At 45.0% G+C, this 18,705-nt stretch overlaps 1 pseudogene; it reads left to right on the top strand.

Annotated features, from left to right (window-relative positions):
- Window positions 1-17,526: 17,526 nt before the first annotated feature.
- LOC118886138 lies at window positions 17,527-18,475 on the top strand (annotated as a pseudogene).
- The last annotated feature ends 230 nt before the right edge of the window (window positions 18,476-18,705 follow it).

Genomic DNA, 18,705 nt, shown 5'->3' with positions numbered 1-18,705 from the left:
GCTGTCTTGAGAAATCAACAAAACTGATAACCTCTAGCTCAAATACTCAAGAAAAATGAGAGCAAACACAAATTACCAACATCAGGAAGGGCAAAAGGAGACATCACTATATATCATACAAGCGTTAAATAATAATAAGGGAGTTTAAATGAAATGGACAAATTCCTTGAAAGACACAAATTACCAAAAATGACTTAAGAGGAACTAGAAATTATGCAGAGTTTTATATCAAGTAACGAACTTGAATTTATTAAGTTCCCATAAAGAAAACTCCAGGCCCAGACAGTTTTCCTATCTACCAAACATTTAAGAAAGAAAGAATACTATACAGTCTCTCAGAAAAATAGAGAAGTAGTAAACACCTCCCAAAACATTTTATGATCCCAGTATTACTTATTATAAAAACCAGACAAAAATTATTAGAAGAAAATTAAACTACATAGCAATATCCCTCATGAACAGAGACACAAAAACAGCTACCAGAATATTAATAAATCAAATCTGGGGCTTCCCTGGTGGCGCAGTGGTTAAGAATCCACCTGCCGATGCAGGGGACACGGGTTCGAGCCCTGGTCTGGGAAGATCCCACATGCTGCAGAGCAACTAAGCCCGTGCGCCACAATTACTGAGCCTACACTCTAGGGCCTGTGTGCCACAACTACTGAGCCTGTGCGCCACAACTACTGAGCCCGTGCGCCTCGAGCCTATGCTCTGGAACAAGAGAAGCCACCGCAATGAGAAGCCTGTGCACCACAACAAAGAGTAGCCCCAGCTCGCCACAACTAGAGAAAGCCTTCACACAGCAACCAAGACCCAATGCAGCCAAAAGTAAATAAATTACTTAATTTAAAAACAAATCAAATCCAGCAATATATAAAAATGAAAATACATTTGACAAAGTGGGGTTTATCCCAGAAATACAAGGTTTATTCAACATTTGAAAATCAATCAACGCAATTTACCATGTTAATAGAATAAAGGTGAAAAAAAACGATCTTCACAATAAATGCAGAAAAAGCATCAGTCAAATTCAGCACCAAGTTTTTTACTATTATGAATAAAGCTGCTATAAACACACATGTACAGGTTTCATGTGACCATAAGTTTTCATCTCACTTAGGTAAATATCAGAAATGGGATGGCTGGGTCTTATGATAAGTGTTTGTATAACTTTATAGGAAACTGCCAACATGTTTCCCAAAGTGGCTGCATCGTTTTGCACCCCCATCAGCAAGGTATGAGAGTTATAGCTGTCGCATTTCCTCATCAGGATTTGGTTTTGTCAGCGTTTTTTTTGTTTGTTTTCTTTTTTTAAGCCCTTCTAGTAGGGTAGAGGAATGTTGTGATTCTTACTTGTATCTTTCTACGGACTCATGACATTGCTCATTTACCTCCTATGTCTCTTTTTTGGCGAAGTGTCTGTTCAGATCTTTTGCCATTAAAAAAATTTACTGGAGTATAATTGATCTGTAACAAACTGTACATATTTAAAGTGTACAAATTGTACACAATCACCACAAACTTAATGGCTTAAAATGGTGCAAATCTCATGATAATCTGGTGTTTTAGTCAGTTACTTTAGTGAAAAGTCGAAAAGGTGGTATGGTTCCCATGGGCTTAACATCTTTGTAAAAAAGTAGACATTCCCAGAGGTCAGCTCCATGGAATATGCTTGTCTAAATCTTCCCCATCCTCTGAGACCACGTCTTCCGTGATTCTGTCTTTGACTCAATTGCATACAAATGGAGACTGAGGTCCTACCACGTGCTGGAGGCTATGCGAGCTCGTCCATCTCTAACATGTATGATTTTAATAGAGAAATGAGCAAGGCTGGTACAAAATAGAATGGGGAAAGATGCTGCACCATGATTGCATTTCACCTTCAATTCATTTGAGATCCTACATCTTCCCTTGTAAACCTGTGTTTGCACACACAGGGCAGGAAGGCAGAGGGAGCCGGAGTGAGGAAGAGAGAATGTTGACAGGAAACTAATAAGGAAAAAACTGTCTTCGCAGTGTCATTCAATCTGGCAAAGCACCTGCTGTGTGGCTACCACTGCGCGTACAGATCCACACGTGACAAGTTCAGGCATCAAGCTTGGTGGGGCAAAGCATGGACTAATCCTGCAAAGTCACTCCCAGAATAAAGCACAGGTGTTTGCCATTTTTTTCTTTTCTGGTCTTGTGATAATTATTGAAAGCTCAGTTCACGAGTTGCTCCTTGCTTTGCATGACTACCCTACACACTCACAGAGTTCCAGAAACAGCTGAGTGAGGATGATAAACCCATGTTTCCACTTATTTAGATCCTCTTTAATTGCTTTTAACAATGTTTTGTGGTTTTCAGAATGTAAGTTTTGTAGTTCTTCTGTTAAACTTATTCCTAAGCATTTTATTGTTTTTTTGTTTAATGCCATAGAGTCGTTTTCTTAACTTTACTTATGGGTTGGTCGTTGCAAGTGTGTAGAATTGTAAGTGATTTTTGCACACTGATCTTGTGTCCAGCAATCTTGCTGGACTGACTTACTAGTTGTAATAATTTTGGGTGGATACCTTAGGGTTTTCTATATCCAAGAGGATGCCCTCCGGGAAGAGAAACTGTTTCACTTCTTACTTTCCAGTCTGGATGTGGTCCTTGTCTTTACTCTCATCATCATCCTCCCTCACATCAGAATTTCTACGGAGACAGGAAGATTTTCATTTCAAGTGTCCTTGTTACCGGGCCCTTTCCAGATTCTTGGACAGCAATACCCTAGAAATGAATATCGCTTCCACAAGGCTCTTGAGCAAAGCTTTTTATTAAAGGAGACAGCTTGTGCACAAGGAAGACGGCGGGAAAAAAAGTGCCAGCTCCCTGAGCAGAAGGGGTGAGTTGCTTTTATAACAAAAGGGAGGTTTTGTCTCATGATCACTGGTAATTTTCAGAAATCGTCAAAATTCTTGTATCAGCAGCCATGGTGGGTATCTATCGGGAATAGGGACTGCTTCTGTGAGGGGAAAGAGGTGAATGAGAATTTTCTGCAAGAAAGCACAGGAACAGATAAGGTTAAAACTGATAACCGAGCTTCTTGTCTCGTGGCAACTAGGTATACTTGTGAGTGTAACAGAGACAAAGTTAATCTTTTACTCTTGTGAGCCTGGCTTTTGTCTCTGGGACTTAGGCCCACAGGGCCTTTGTTCTTTAGTTTCAAGGCCTGTTCTGCCCAAGGCCATTCCCCTGGTCCTCTTCTAAAATGGCCAAGCAGCCCCAAACCCATGAGGATAAAAGGCTAGCCGCTCCCTTGGAGAGGCTGGAGTCAGAGAAATGTAGTGAGAAGAAAACCAAGCTAGGACCCATATACACACACACCATAACTGCACGGAGCCATTCAGCTATGTGATGTGTTGCTGACACGTCTGCTGAGACAGGACAGGCCTCGAAGGCAGGAACTGGGGCTGCTCAGGGGGATCCCCAGCATTGACACAGCGCATGGCCCATGGAAGGAACTCAGTACACATTGCAGGAGTGAAGGGATGAGTAAGCGACGAAAACTTTATCAGTGTACACAGATACCTTAAAAATACTTCATTTGTAAATAATTTCAAATGTACAGAAATGTTTCAAGAATCAGAATAATACAAAGAATACTTGTGTACCCTTTCCTTTACCCACATTCTCCTACTGCTAATATTTTGCCCCATTAACTTTATTTATATTTTTTAATAAATAAATTTACTTATTTATTTATTCATTTTTGGCTGCATTGGGTCTTCGTTGCTACATGCGGGCTTTCTCTAGTTGCGGCGAGTGGGGGCTATTCTTCGTTGTGGTGCGTGGGCTTCTCATTGCGGTGGCTTCCCTTGTTGCGGAGCACGGGCTCTAGGCGCACGGGCTTCAGTAGTTGCAGCATGCAGGCTCAGTAGTTGTGGCTCACGGGCTCTAGAGCGCAGGCTCAGTAGTTGTGGCGCATGGGCTTAGTTGCTCCGCAGCATGTGGGATCTTCCCGGACCAGGGCTCGAACCCGTGTCCCCTGCGTTGGCAGGCGGATTCTTAACCACCGCACCACCAGGGAAGTCCTGGTATTTCTATTTTGTTCATACATTGTTTTCTTGACTTTCTTCACATCTTCCTTTAGTTCTTCAACCATCTTTATGACAGTTGTTTTAAAGTCTTTATCTGGTAAATCTGCTACCAGGTCTTTTTCAGGAACCATTTCTCCTGGCTGTTTATTTTGTTGAATGGGCCATACTGTCTTTTTTTTTTTTTTTTTTAATGCCCTGTGATTTTTTTGTTGAAAAGTGGACATTTGAACCTAATAATGTGATACTTCTGGAAATCTGATTCCCTCTCTTCCCCAGAACTTGCTGGTTTTGATTTTGATTTTTTAGTTGTTGTAGCTGTCTCTTTGCTGAGGATCAGCCTGAGGTGTAAACTTACAGTCTTGCCTGGTGGTTTTGTTTGTTTTGTTTTATTGTTTCTGTTTTTATTTATTTATTTATTTATTGGCTGTGTCGGGTCTTCGTTGCGGCACCCAGGATCTTCCGTTGTAGTTCACGGGCATCTCTCTAGTTGTGGCACGCAGGCTCCGTCGTTGAGGCTTAGCTGCCCTGTGGCATGTGGGATCTTAGTTCCCTGACCAGGGATTGAACCAGCGTCCCCTTCGTTGCAAGATGGGTTCTTAACCGCTGGACCACCAGGGAAATCCCTTGTCTGTTGTTTTTTTGAGTCTGCATTTTCCCTCGGTCATGCACAATGACTTTCTAATTTCTTCTGTATCGCAGGTGCTTTTGAATGTCTTATTTTTCAATGTCTGGCTCCCAAAATGGGGAAAAGAGAAAAATAAAGTGAGAAAAAAAGGCCTGGTCCTTTACATCCCCTGGAAGTCACTTCAGGCAGAGAGGGTGTGGCTTGCAACACTAGGTGGAGGAGCCACAATAGCGCTGCCTCTGGGCCTGCACCTGTGTGATGAGAGGCAGCCATCAGTGATTAGGGGCAGGTGGGCAGTATCTGAAGTACACGGTCCTCCCCTCCGCCCGGCTTCTGCCAGCCTGGTACGAGCTGCTCCAAGAACACGTGAACAGCGGCCTGCCATGGCGCTGAGGGGTAGGAGGAGGAATTGATATGCTGCTAAGAGCTAAAATTGACTGAGATTAACCACCCTTTTCTGTCCAAGCCTTTACTTGGAAGTTACAAGCCTCCGATAGACTCCAGAGTTCCAAAATAGTTACAAGAGACAGATTTTGCCTGGGCAATTCTTGTCTAGGTGGGGAGACAAGTTTCTGGTGCTTGCTACCCCTCTAACTTTCCCAAATCCTTCTCCTTGTATGTGGCTTTTGAGAATTTGAATATAATACGTCTTTTGTGGATCTTTTTGGGTTTGTCATACTTTTAGTTCATTGAGGTTTTGAATATGCTGATTATGATTTCACCAAATTTCATAAGTGTTTGGCCTTAATTTCTTCAAATATTCTTTTGCCCCTTCCTCTCTGTCTCTCCTTCTCTCTTTCTTCTGGGGTTCTCATAATGCATATATTGGTATATCTTGTGATGGCCCATGCATCCCTCAGGCTCTGAACATTTTCCCTCATGATTTTTTCTCTCTGCTCCTCAGACTGGATGGTTTCACTTGCTCTGTCTTTGTCTGCTGATTCTTTCCTCTGCCTGCTCAGATCTGGTTCTGATACCCCAGCGAACTTTTTATTCCAACTACTGTACTCTTCATCTCCAGTATTTCCATATAGTTCCTCTTCATAATTTATATCTTTTTAGTAATAGTCTCCTTTTGTTCATACATCATTCTCCTGGACTTCTTCAGCTTTTTAAGCATATTTACGACAACTGATTTCAAGTATTTGTCTAGTAAGTTGAATATCTGAGCTTTCTCAGGGACAATTTCTCTTAATTTCTTTTTTTTCCTGTGAATGGGACATACTTTTTTCTTTCTTTGCATTCCTCGTCATTTTTTGTTGTTGTTGTTGTTGAAAGCTGGATATTTTGAATATTATAACATGATAACTCTGAAAATCAGATTCTTCCCTCTCCCCAGAGTTTGTTGTTATTGATTGTGGAGAACTGACATTTTCTGTTTTGTGTGGGGTTTTTTGGTGACTTTTCCAAACTATTTTGTAAAAACTGTATTTCTTGCCATGTGTCATCACTGAACTCTCTGTTCTATTATCTCAGTGGTCAGAAATTTTCATAAAAGCCTGGAGCCAAAAAGAAAAAGAAATAACCCTTCTCCCAGTCTTTGCAGATTGGGTCTGACCTGGGGTGCTCCTACAATGCTTGGCCAGGCCACCTAGGACTCTGCTTCATCTCCTGCTTATGCAGAGCCTATGGGTCAGCTAGACTTGCAGCCCTAGGATCTTGTGAGATCCCTTCTGTGTGTGCATCTGGCCCTGGGCATGTTCACTGTAGTCCAAATACCGTGGTATATGCCACAGTCCTTCAAAGCCCTTATTCCACCCAGTATCTTCCTCCTCAGCCTCCTTCTTCCCAGGCCTTTTAGTACATCTGCTGATATCCTTGTCCACTGACCCTTGCCCCAGATGGCTAAGGGGATTCTATGTCTTTAAATGCTTTTGACAGTCACTTCCTGAAAGTGGATTCAACCTGAGGGGGCGCAAAACCAAGCAAAACCTCAGCACCAGTACCTTAGGGAACTGCTAAATTGGTTGAAACTTTCCAGCACAGTGTTTGAAAACAAAGTCCACATTGACCCCTGGCTCAGCATGTCACACCAGGAACACAGGCTGCCATTTCCACAGCCACCTGTGTGCAGGGCAATGGGGGATGGTGGGTGGGAAGGAAAAAACACCACAATCCCCTCTTACTGAAACTTAACATATTTTTTTCCTTCATTAAACACTCCCCTGGTTGCTGTAAGCGCTTGGTTGGATTCCAGAGTTCCAAAATAAGTTAGTTCTGTCAGTTTTTGCTTAATGGTTGCTTTAGTGGAGGAACTAACCCCTTGAACTCCCTATACTTCTATCTTTTGTTGCTGTCTTGCTCTCTTCCTCTGCTTTTTCAAGACTTTTTAAATTAGTCACTTGTTTTGTTTCCAGTCACTTCCTATTGTGAATAGTGCTGGTAAAAACATCTGCGGAGAAACTGCATATTTTCCCCTTGGGAATGATTTCCTTGGAATTTATTCCCAGATGGGGAAATTCCAGGCCAAAGGAAAGAACAGTTGCCCAGCTCTTGTTAAATATTACCAATTGCTCTAGAAGGATTGGCTTGACTTACCATCCAGCCCACACCTCCAATCTGTCTTTGTTTTTCTCTTCAATCTGTTGGCAACTTATTTTTTATTTTTCTCATGTCTACTCTTTACTGACTGTCTAACACGTGCCAGATGGCTTTATCTGCTATCTCTTTCTCTCTCTTTTTTTAATTTGCCATCTCTTAATGCATCTCCTCAAAGTAAGTATTTTCATTTTCTAATGAAGAAACTCAGAAAGTTCAAGTCTCTAGAGGTCACACAGCCAAAGGCTGATGAGGGCTCACTGGCCAGAACATTCCTACATGTTCTATGAGCCCTGTGGCTCCCACACTGGGTGATGACCTGTATCAGGAAAGAAAAAAATACACAGATTCAAATTGAAACACAGAGGGAAGAGTCTTGGATGATGGTGTCAGTGGTGATATAGTATTTCAATATCCACAAATTCCTACATACAAACAGTTCAGCCAGGATGGCACACCCAACCTCACAGACTAGATCTACAACAAAACCAGGTGGCAATGAAACTGTCATGAAGGTACAAGAACTCAGGAGGGAGCAGTGCACCTACAAGCTCTTCCCAAGGAATCTAGCAGAACCTTTTGGGAGGATTAAAAATGGCGCTGAAGCTCTTTAAAATCCCTCCCACTGAGGTGTTATGTGATCTTTCCTTGAATTAAAGCGGGCCCTGTGACTGCTTTGACCATTAGAACCCCAAAGAATGATGATAATGTTCCAATTTCTAGGCTCAGGCCAGCAGACCTTGCAGCTTCCACTTTCTGTCTTGGAACACTCATTCCGGGGAAAGCTAGCTGCCAATGTCACAGAGCAGACTGCTCTAAGGAGTGTGGAAAGGTAGTCATGTGAAAAGGCTGCGTGGAGAGAGGTCAAGGCCTGACCAGCCCCTGGCGGTTGTAGCCATCCCAGCCCAGGTACCAGGCAGGTGAGCCCAGGTGAGCAGCCTTTGGAGCATTCCAGCCCCAGCCACCATCTGACTGCAACTGCATGAGAGACCCCATGGGAGTCACCCGAGCCCAGTCAAGTCACAGAACCGTGACATGTAAACAATTGTTTTATGCCTCTATGCTTTGTGAAGGATCGTTACACAGCAGCAGGTAACAGAACTGCCTTCCTACAGGAAGTGTGGTCCTCAGACCGGCAGCACCAGCATCACCTGGGAGAGCGTGAGAAGTGCAGATTCTCTGGGCTATACCCTGAGAAGCTGAAGCTGCCCTGCGGCCTGACCTCCAGTCATGCTTACACACCACGCCCCGTGCAGCCCGGCCGCTACCACTCGGAGTGGCACTTGGAGTAGACACCTGGGTGCAGCTGCTCTGGCGGTTTGTTTTTGTCCATTACTTGCACCCGAGGACATTCCTATTGTTACACACAGGGTGGTAGGTTGGTTTTTGTTTTTTTTTTTTTAAGTGAGAAATAATCTGCATACTGTAAAACTCACTAATTTAAAGTATAAAGTGCAGTGGATTTCAGTATATTCACAAGGTTGTGCAACTCTCACCACAATCCAATTTCAGAGTGTTTTCATCATTCCCAAAAGAAGTTAGTCACTCCCATTCCTCTCTCCCCCTATCCCCCACAATCCCAGACTCTGGCAGCCACTAATCTACTTCCTGTCTCTATGGATGTGCCTATTCTGGACATTTCAGATAAATACAATCATAAAGTATGTTGCCTTTTATGTCTGTCTCCTTCACTTAACGTAATGTTTTCAAGATTAACGTTCATTTCAACGGTTTACGAAAACTCTGCCCCTAAACAGCTGCATTCACTCCCTCCTTCATGCTGCTACTGTCACAAAGCTCATCTTTATACATTATGTGCCCATCCTCATAGATTTCTAACTATTGCTTGATGTAGTTGTCTTTTTCAGATAAGGAAAAGGAGAGGAGTTACCAACCAAAAATGCAGGAATAGTGGCTTCTGTATTTACCTGTGCAGCTACTCGGATGCAGAGCCGCGCAGAGAACAGTGGGGAATGACTGGGTCGCTGGGGGAGGGAAGCGCATGGCAAAGGGAAAACAGCTGCCCACAGGGAACATTCATGACTGTCATCCCTGGTTGTGGAAACGTCTTTCCACCCTGGACTGAATGAGGAAGGTTGTCGCCCTGGTGACCGCTGACACTTGCAGGGGTGGGCAGAGCCTGGTCACACCACTCGTGACACTCAGTCACTGGGGCCAGGAAGTCCCCTCTCTTGTTGGGAGCTCTGTTGCCTGACCTGACAGCACCCCGCCGGCAGCTGCTCCCCTCGCTCCTCTCACAGGGCCACACCACTGCCCCTGGACTTCCCCCCACTGGGAACGCCCCTCCCCCAAGCCCGTCTGGTGCAAACCTAGTTACCCTCCAGTATCCTCCTCAGTGAAGCTTTCCCTGAGCTCCCAGCACAACCACAGGTCCCAGAACACACTGCCGTTGTGTATGCACTGTGCTGTTATGACTGGTTCTGGGTCTGGGTCCATCACTGGACTGCGGGCTCCTTTGGGGGAGGGCTGGGTCCAATTCAACTCTTGGCCCTCAACCCCCAGCACGGAGCTCAGCATAGCCTTCTGCAGGGGATTTATCCGTGTTGATAAATGTAGCCACAGCTCAGTCCTTTTCATTACTGTATAAGGCCCCATGATATCAGACCATGATCTGTTTGTACGTTCCCCAAAGTCAGCTCATCATGGAGACCATTTCCATCCTTTTCACTACAACACAGATTGCTGCCCAGAACATTCCTTTGCATGTATTCTTTTCTGTTCACTGGGGTCTCCCTTCAGTGCTAAGTAACAGGGACATGAATAACAGTGATGTAATAGACTGGACAATGCCCCCACAGAGATATCAAGTCTTCATCCCTGGAGCCTGTAAATACTCCCTTGCTTGGAAAAAGGGTCTGGGCAGATATGATCAAGTTAAGCATCTTGAGATGAGGAAGTTTTCCTGGATCACATAGGCGGACCCTGAATGTAGTCACATATATCCTTCTAAGCGAGAGGCAGGGGCGATTCAACACACATACACACATAAGGCAGTGTGTAGACTGAGGCAGAGGTTGCAGTGACAATCCAAGAAAGGCTGGCAGCCCCCGAAGCTGGCAGAGGCCAGGAGCAGATTCTCCCTTAAAGCCTCTGGAGGGAGGGAGGGAGGGAGGCCCTGCTGACCTGACGTGGCCCAGCGATGCTGGCTTCAAACTTCTGGCCTCCAGAACTGTGAGATAATAAATGCATGTTGCTGTAGGCCACCCGCGTGCGGCGATCCACAGGAAACACACAGAAATGGCTTGAACAAGACAGAAGTTGGTGTCTCCTACATATCAGAGTCCAAGTGCGAACAGCCCAGGGCGGCCATGGTGTCTCCACAGACAACCATGGTTCAGGCTGACTTCGCTTGGTGCTCTCTCATCCCTAGGGTGCATCCCTGACTTCATAATCCCAGAAGGCACGCCAGCACCACATCCCATTTCTAAGCAACAGAGAAGAAAGGGCGAAGGGCACCCAGGAGCTGTCATTTGAGAAAGCTTTCTAGAAACCATCATGTAACACTTGTGTTTCACCCCATTGGCCAGAACTTATTCATGCGGCCTCCCCCGCCACCTAGGAAGTGAGATGTGTAGGCTCTACTCCAGGTGACCAACTGACCAGCTGAAAATCAGGGGCTTTAAGATGGGAATAACAAATCCTGGGGTTGGCAACTAGCTATCTCTTTGTGCTATCTCCTTGCACTTGTCTTCATTTTACAACACCGTGCCTTATTTGTGTATTTTTTTTCAATGTTTGAAGTGAAAAATGAAACCAAAAAAAGGTTAAAAAGTTTTAAAAATATCACCATGCATTATTTGTGAATACATAAGGAAATGTCTGAATAAAAAGGAAAACAAAAACATTTTAAGTTTATAAAAATCACCACGTTATCTATGTATTGAAAAAATGTTTGAGGGCTTCCCTAGTGGCGCAGTGGTTAAGAATCCGCCTGCCAGGGGCTTCTCTGGTGGCGCAGTGGTTAGGAATCAGCCTGCCAATGCAGGGGACACGGGTTCGTGCCCTGGTCCGGGAAGATCCCACATGCCGCGGAGCGGCTAGGCCCGTGAGCCACAACTACTGAGCCTGCGCGTCTGGAGCCTGTGCTCTGCAACGGGAGAGGCCGCGACAGTGAGAGGCCCGCGCACCGCGATGAGGAGTGGCCCCCACTTGCCGCAACTAGAGAAAGCACTCGCACAGAAACGAGGACCCAACACAGCCAAAAATAAATAAATAAATAAATAAATTTATATAAAAAAAAAAATGTTGAAATGAAAAGGTGAGGGAAGCTGGGGTGTAGTGACTCACTGCGTCCAGAGCCGTCCCAGGGGAGCTGGTATGGGTGTACCCACGGGGAGCTGATTCTAGGAGAAAGTAGACTGAACACCCAGGACTCCGCTGTGTGCAGCAGACATGATCTAACAGACTTCCTGGACCCCCACCACCACCAAAGTGACTGTCACACCAAAGCCAGCAGCAGGCTCCAGGGTGAGCGCCAGCTCAGAGCACAGAGAATGGCAGGCATTTTCCAACAAACTTTCTGGGCACTGGATTGGGTTGAATAGCGCCCCCCTATTCATGTCCATCTGAAACCTCAAAATGTGACGTTATTTGGAAACGGTGTCTTTGCAGGTACTTAGTTAAGATTAAGTCATACTGGGGTAGGGAGCCCTAAATCCAGTATGACTGGTGTCCTTAGAAGAAGAGGAGAGACACAGAGACACATACACAAAACCTCCCTGTGCCAAAAAAAATAAATAAAAATTAAAAAATAAATAAAGGACCTTCCTTGAGGCTTCAGAGGGAGAAGGACCCTGCCAGCACCTTGGCTTCTGACTTTGAGCCTGCAGCACTGTGAGGGAATACATTTCTGTTGCATTAGGCCCCCCAGTTGGGGCACTTTGTTTACGGCAGCCCAGGAAGCTGAGATGCTGCTCTGAGCCTGAGACACAGTTGTGAAGAAAGCTCAGATCCTGTCCTCAGAGCTCTCAGTCCAGGAGGGAGGCAGACCTGTACCAAAGCCCAGGAAGTTCTGGGGGTAAAGGGCTGAGACCCCTAACCCCTGTTCCTAATGCGGTCGGGAAAGTCCTATCGGAGGAGGTGCCCACCCAAGGCCTGGAAAGCTGAGCTCTCCTTTGGAGGGACACTTTCCCAGGTGGTGGCCAAGCTGATGCTCTTTCGCTGTCACCTCACCACCACCCACACCCCCAACACACACACACAACTGCGGTTAAAGCGTCACAAGCCCTCGACTCTTTCCGGGTCACCATACATGCCACGCTGCTCCGTGCCTCACCTGATCCCAGTGATCGGGCTACACGTCTGTCTCTCTCTAGGCTACAAGGACCAGGTCTTCCTGACTTTTCAGTCATTCATGTTGCTTAGCAAAGTGCCCGGCACCAAATAAGCGCCCAAAGACTGTTGAAAAAAATGAGGTTAAAAACCAAACTAAACCGGGCGTGAGGGGTCCAGGAATGATGGAAATGTTCTATAATTGGTTCATGGTGGTGGATGCACAACTCTGTTAAGTTTACTAAAAATCGTTGAATTGTACACATAAAAACAGATGAATTTTACAGTATGTAAATTAATACCTCAGTAAAGCTGTTTTTAAAAAATCTACTTGAATGGCTAACATGGAAAAGACAGAAAGTACCCAGTGCAACTGGGCCTGTTGGGAGTGTAAATCGGCTAAACTGCGTTGGAAAGGGCATGGCAGTCAGTATCGGCGGATGCTAAAAAATTTGTACAACCTGTGTCCCAACAATCCCATTCACAGGTATACACCCAACAAAAATGTGTACGCATGTGTCTATCAAAACGTATGTGAAAGGTTCCCAGCAGCATGATTTATCCATAAAGGCCCAAACCAGAAATCACCCAGATGCCCATCCGCAGCAAAGCAGACACATGAACGCAGGAACCACAGAAACCTGGGAAGTTAGCTCTGTTCACGCAAAAATACAACTACACACGACGACGTGGAGGACGCTCACAAGAAGCCCAAACTGTAAAGTGGCACAAGTGTAAATGACAAACCGTGAGTCAGGACAGGGAGTGGGGGAGGAGCGGCTGGGAACAAGGGGGGCTCCCGAGGTCACAGTCTGCTTCCCGAGCTGGACGCTGGCCTCGCAGGCTTGTCCAGTTTGTGAGGATTTATCGACTGCACGATATGCTTTTCATGTATAGTTTATAATTCACTATAAGGTGTCAACAACAAATTGGCACTTGCCATCTACCTCTACAAGGATTAAATCATGGGCTCTGCAGCTGCTGATTTTCAACACCCCCCTGGAAAGGAGTTCAGGGTGGAGAGCAGAAATGAGGCCTCTGTGCTCTGGGAAAAACTGGCAGAACAGGTCTTCAGAGAGTTAAATATTTTCAGGAGCTGATTTTATGAGCCCAGTTCTTGTATCTCCTAATATCTAGAAAAGCACTAAAATCCTTCATGGTGACAACTGCTCCTCGTGACTAGCAGAAACCTGCTGCAAAAAAATAAGTGCTCGACTGCATGTACTCCCCCCTTTGCCCAAATCACATATATTCTGACCTTCCCTGCTGCCTCTTTGGAGCAGTTTCTCAGAGCTCTCTGAAGTGCTGTCTCCCAGGCTGCAGTCCTCATTTTGCCCCCCAAAAAACTTAACTTGCAACCTTCATGTTGTAAATTTTTTTAGTTGACAGTTTTTATGGCAACCACGAAGGGATCCAGAATGGACTTCTCTCCTTCGCCGGAACTCTATGAGGAACCAGAGCCTTGGTACCAGCAGAGGCCCCTTGCGCCCATCTGCCACCTTGGAGAGTCCAGAAGAATCTGGGGGAGTCTCTCCTGGTTCTCAGATCTCCCGTATTGGTTGATGATCCTGAGTTTTATTTGGGGGTGTATAGCAGGTACCTGACCCCTCCCAGTTGAAAGATACTTGTGGGGGGTGGGCCTGGCTGAAAGATACCAGGGAATACCCACCCAGTTGAAAGATACTGCGGTGGGGGTCTTGGTTGAAAGATACCAGGGTTTGCTCAGTTGTAGGAGACAGAGTGGTCTGTGCTGAGTGGTTAGGTAAGAGGCTGATCTGACGCTTTTCCTCAATTTGGCCACCTTAATAGAATTTGTTGGGATAAAAGTGAAGATATTACATGAGAGCTTTGCTCCGAAGAAAAGGGACAAGACTCCTCCCGGCTGGGCACGGCTTGGAGGCAGAGTCCTCATACCGTGCAGTGGTCCCATAGGGAGGCCCACTCATTAATTAAAACGCTTGCTCATCCAGCGGTCGCAGGTAAGAATCGGCCACTCAGCGAGCACCTGTGGTGGTCTCAGACCACCAAAGGGAGAAACTGAGACATGTAGGAGGGCTGAAACGACTCTGGGGGGACGCCTAGAGGAGGTAAGCTCACAAGCAGCACACCGGCAGCCAGACAGTTTCACTAGTAAGTTTTATCCCCAACAAATTCTACTTTAAAATGGGGAATAGGGGACTTCCCTGCTGGCGCAGTGGTTAAGACTCCGTGCTCCCAATGCAGGGGGCTCGGGTTTCATCCCTGGTCAGGGAACTTGATCCCACATGCATGCCACAACTAAGAGTTCGCATGCTGCAACTAAGACCCAGTGCAACCAAATAAATAAATAAATAAATAAATAAATATTTTAAATATGGGAAATAGAGCCTCTCAAACACAGAAACAAGGGGCATTAGAAAGCCAGCCTCTGGCTAACACCTCAACCAGGTTTATACATGCAAGTACCTACGTAATTGGGGAAATTATACTAAAGGAGCTCTCCACATACAATGGCCAAACTGGGGTTCTTCTGCTATCCCAAAATTGCTGTTTTGTGCACAGAATTAGAAAAAGCCGCTGTGGGCTTCCTTGGTGGCGCAGTGGTTGAGAATCTGCCTGCCAATGCAGGGGACACGGGTTTGAGCCCTGGTCTGGGAAGATCCCACATGCCGCGGAGCAACTAGGCCCGTGAGCCACAACTACTGAGCCTGTACGTCTGGAGCCTGTGCCCCGCAACAAGAGAGGCTGCAACAGTGAAAGGCCCGCGCACTGCGATGAAGAGTGGCCCCCGCTCGCCACAACTAGAGAAAGCCCTCGCACAGAAACGAAGACCCAACACAGCCAAAAATAAATAAATAAATACATAAATTTATTTAAAAAAAAGAAAAAGCCGCCGTAAGATCAAACAGATTGCATGGAATGCTTACTTTGATTGGTGTCTAGAAGCTTATAAATAGGCTGCTGGCCCTCTGTCTCTGACTCCATCTCTCCCTCTGCTCCTCCCACGTGGCCTCTTCTATCTGAATGGTCCAGACGCCATCTCCTTTTTCTCTCCCAACTCTTCTGCCTCCTGCCGCTGCCCTCTCCCCAGCAAAGGAGGACCAAAAAATCAGAAGTGATTATAGTTCCCTTTTTTAAATAAATTTATTTTATTTATTTGTTTTTGGCTGCATTGGGTCTTCGATGCTGCGCGCGGGCTTTTCTCTAGTTGCGGCGAGTGAGGGCTACTCTTTGTTGCAGTGCGCGGGCGTCTCACTGCGGTGGTTTCTCTTGTTGCGGAGCATGGGCTCTAGGCACACAAGCTTCAGTAGTTGTGGCTCACGGGCTCAGTAGTTGTGGCTCACGGGCTCTAGAGCGCCGGCTCAGTAGCCGTGGCGCACAGGCTTAGTTGCTCCGTGGCATGTGGGATCTTCCCGCACCTGGGCTCAAACCTGTGTCCCCTGCATTGGCAGGCGGATTCTTAACCACTGCACCACCAGGGAAGCCCTATAGCTCCCTTTAAGGAGAAACTCATTACAGGGAGAGGTGAGCCGTCCTTGGAGCTTATGTACACACTCTGGACCCAAGTAGAACTTAGAGTTTTGGCTAAGGAATTTCCCGATCCAAGTCAGGATTCATTGGGATTTGCTAAGGACTTTGAATTAACCATCCGGACCTACGAGCCCGGGTTTCCAGATCTATATCAATTAATACAGCTGTTAGTTTCTGAAAGCCAAGCAAGGGAATGGATAGAGAAGGCAGGATGGAAAAGCCCCTTAATGGATTTTGAATCACATAGTCCAGAGGCTTGCACTGAATACAAGGAATTAGCTCAGAAATTACTTGAATTTATCCCAGAGCTTTTTCCAAAAACCGTAGACTGGACAGAGATTCAACAGTGCAAGCAAAGATCGGATGAATCAGTTCTGAACTATTAGGGAAGGTTTGACAGGAAAAAAAAAACTTTTAAGCAACATTCTGGCTTGACACCTGAATCATTCTCTAACCACCAAGATGATTCTCTGCTTAACTCTGCCTTTTTAGAAGGCTTCGATGAGGATTTATCTACTCTAGTCAAAAACACAATCTAGGTTGGTCCATGTTACATACAAACACCTTTAATACACTGGCTGACCAACCTTTGAAGACCATTAAAAAAAAAAAAAAGGAAAGAAAGAAAAGGGAGTATCTACGAAAATTATGAACCTTCAATTGCGCCAATTAAGTACACAATGCCAGTCAAAGGTTAACCAACCCCTGATTAATTCGCAACCAGTAGAGAAAGCTAGCTTGAAGGAAAAAAAATCTTCAGAATTCTGACCCTTAGGGAATGAGTTCTACTAGGAAAGCCTGATTTTCTCTCCCTGTGCCTTGAGACCAGAGCTCTCAGGATCACTTATCTTATCTAGACCATATCTAATTCCTGAGACTGAGGGATAAAAAGGACAAAAAAAAAAAAAAACCTTAAAATTTTTTTCTTATTCCAAGTGTTGTTTATAAACTAGTGAGTTTTATATTGTAATATCTGATTCATGACTAAGTTTAGAAAATGCAGCTAGATTTCTTGTTGTGTCTGTCTGGATATATGTATGTCTCAGTACATGTCTTTGTCTTGGATAATATTGCTGTGGTTAATTTGTAAATGAGCTCTATTTAATTGGCTTAAAGAAAAGTAAGCGCTTACAAATCAAACAATTCTAAATGCAAGAGAAATTAAGCTAAATGAATTTCAGGTTCACGTGAACTGGGAAATAGTATTAAATTAATACCTGGTATTAATGTTTGTTTGTTGATCTAATTAATATAGACATGTCTTTAGAGTCATCAACATTAAGTATAATACTTTATTGTGCCTCAGTTTAATATAAGCTAAATAAAACCTTGTTATATCTGTTACAAATTTGTCAGCAAGGAAAGTAACTTGATGTGAAAAAACTTTTAAGGAAAGAAAATATAAATGAGATAAGAGTTTTTAGATAAACTCTATTAAGAATAATTATGTTTTAGGAATGTCCATCTAAAATAGTCTCTCCACCTGCTGTGATTCTGTCCTGTGCACCTGTTCCCTGGAGCAGTAGTCTTTTTTCTCCGTCCGCCTTCTCTCCCACCTAAGTGCGTGCCACCAACCCATGGAAGATTCGATGGACGTGGACATGAGCCCCCTGAGGCCCCAGAACTATCTTTTCTGTTGTGAACTGAAGGCCGACAAAGATGATCACTTTAAGGTGGATGATGATGAAAATGGGCACCAGTCATCTTTACGAACGGTCAGCTTAGGGGCTGGCGCAAAGGATGAACTGCACACTGTCGAAGCAGAGGCGATGAATTATGAAGGCAGTCCAATCAAAGTAACACTGGCAACTTTGAAAATGTCTGTGCAGCCAACGGTTTCCCTTGGGGGCTTTGAAATACCACCACCTGTGGTCTTATGGTTGAAGTGCGGCTCAGGGCCTGTGCGTATTAGTGGACAGCACTTAGTAGCTGTGGAGGAAGATGCAGAGTCAGAAGACAAAGAGGAGGATGTGACACTCCTAAGTATATCTGGAAAGCGTTCTGCCCCTGGAAGTGGTAGCAAGCTTCCATAGAAAAAAGCAAAACTTGCTGCTGATGAAGATGAAGAGGATGATGAAGATGACAATGATGATGACGACTCTGATGATGAGGAGGCTGAAGAAAAAGCTCCAGTAAAGAAATCTGTACGAGATACTCCAGCCAAAAGTGCACAGAAATCAAACCAGAATGGAAAAGACTCAAAACCATCAACACCAAGATCAAAAGGTCAAGAATCCTTCAAAAAACAGGAAAAAACTCCTAAAACACCGAAAGGACCTAGCTCTTAGAAGACAGTGAAGCAAAAATGCAAGCAAGTATAGAAAAAGGTGGTTCCCTTCCCAAAGTGGAAGCCAAATTCATCAATTATGTGAAGAATTGTTTCCGGATGACTGACCAGGAGGCTATTCAAGATCTCTGGCAGTGGAGAAAGTCTCTTTAAGAAAATAGTTTCAACAGTTCGTTAAAATCTCCCATCTTATTTCATTCCTGTAACAGTTGCTATCTGGCTGTCCTTTTTATAGTGCAGAGTGAGAACTTTCCCTACCGTGTCTGAGAGCTGTCCAGGTTCCATTGCCAAGAATGTGTTGTCCAAAACGCCTGTTTAGTTTTTAAAGATGGAACTCCACCCTTTGCTTGGTTTTAAGTATGTATGGAATGTTATGATAGGACATAGTGGT

This window comes from Balaenoptera musculus, chromosome 20 (assembly GCF_009873245.2).
Source record: "Balaenoptera musculus isolate JJ_BM4_2016_0621 chromosome 20, mBalMus1.pri.v3, whole genome shotgun sequence".
Lineage (NCBI taxonomy): Eukaryota > Metazoa > Chordata > Mammalia > Artiodactyla > Balaenopteridae > Balaenoptera > Balaenoptera musculus.
Note: the sequence above shows the minus strand (reverse complement) of the source record. Positions and strands in the feature narration are given on the sequence as shown.